The following is a 1,022-nucleotide window of genomic DNA, read 5'->3' as shown; positions in this document are numbered from 1 at the left end:
CGCGACACGCGATATCCAATGAGTGTACAACTTTACCGATGTTCTCATTCTAAAGGTATATTCTCATTGGATATCGCGCGACGAACATCGCGGTGTGCCGGAGCCATAAGCCCGGATCCTCATACGAACAACAGCGCTTTAACACCGAACGCTGATTGGTGAAAAACGGCTGATGGAGGTAAATTTTACCCCCACAACCGACTTTTCACCAATCAGTGCTCTGTGTCAAAGCGCCAGTGCCTGTATGAGGATCTGGGCTAAATGTAGTCATTGAAAGATTAAAATTTGATCAATCAAAACAATAGAAGGGGGTGTCCCGATTGATCACGGCTCGATTGGACACCACTAATCACAGTGACCGGTGCTTAGGAGCTTTGTAGTCTCAAGCGCTGTGAGTGGCTCGTGTCCAATTGAGCCGTGTCCAACTGGGTGCCACCCGTCTGATTCCGGCGTAAAATGAGTAGTCATTGGGCGCAATCAGGGTTGCGTTCCAAAATTCAACTCTGTCAACTCAAGTATCATTTTATCCTTGTTGGTCACCGAATGTTAAATAAAAATAAATAATACTCGGAATTGACAGATTCAAGTTTTGGAACGCACCCCAGCGGACTCGGTAGTTGATAGCATTTTCGATTGGGGTGCACTGGCTGCACTCAGTGTCAAGAGCGTGTTCGATTGGCAGTGCCAATGCGCACTTGGCTAGTGTCACGTGTTCATTTGATTGCACGACACTCTCGTAGTGCGCACTTAGTGCGCACTAAGTAGCACGAGATATTTTGACGGTGCCAGTTCAGTGCACGTTTTATCACAGTTAAGGATATACATAGGGACAAGCAAATCTGCGCAGTTGAATTGAAAACGGGGTCTTGTCCCTACTCTTAATATCTTTTACTGTGGTTTTGTAATATTTTGTTGAACATTGCTTCAAAGTGAACAAAAATGAGTTTCAGCTTTAGCACTGACAATCTTGGCGTATTCTTTTGAACTTGCACTATTCAGTGCAACCCATGGAACTCGTCCAG

Source organism: Trachymyrmex cornetzi, unplaced genomic scaffold (assembly GCF_001594075.2).
Source record: "Trachymyrmex cornetzi isolate Tcor2-1 unplaced genomic scaffold, Tcor1.1 scaffold492, whole genome shotgun sequence".
Taxonomy (NCBI): domain Eukaryota; kingdom Metazoa; phylum Arthropoda; class Insecta; order Hymenoptera; family Formicidae; genus Trachymyrmex; species Trachymyrmex cornetzi.
Note: the sequence above shows the minus strand (reverse complement) of the source record.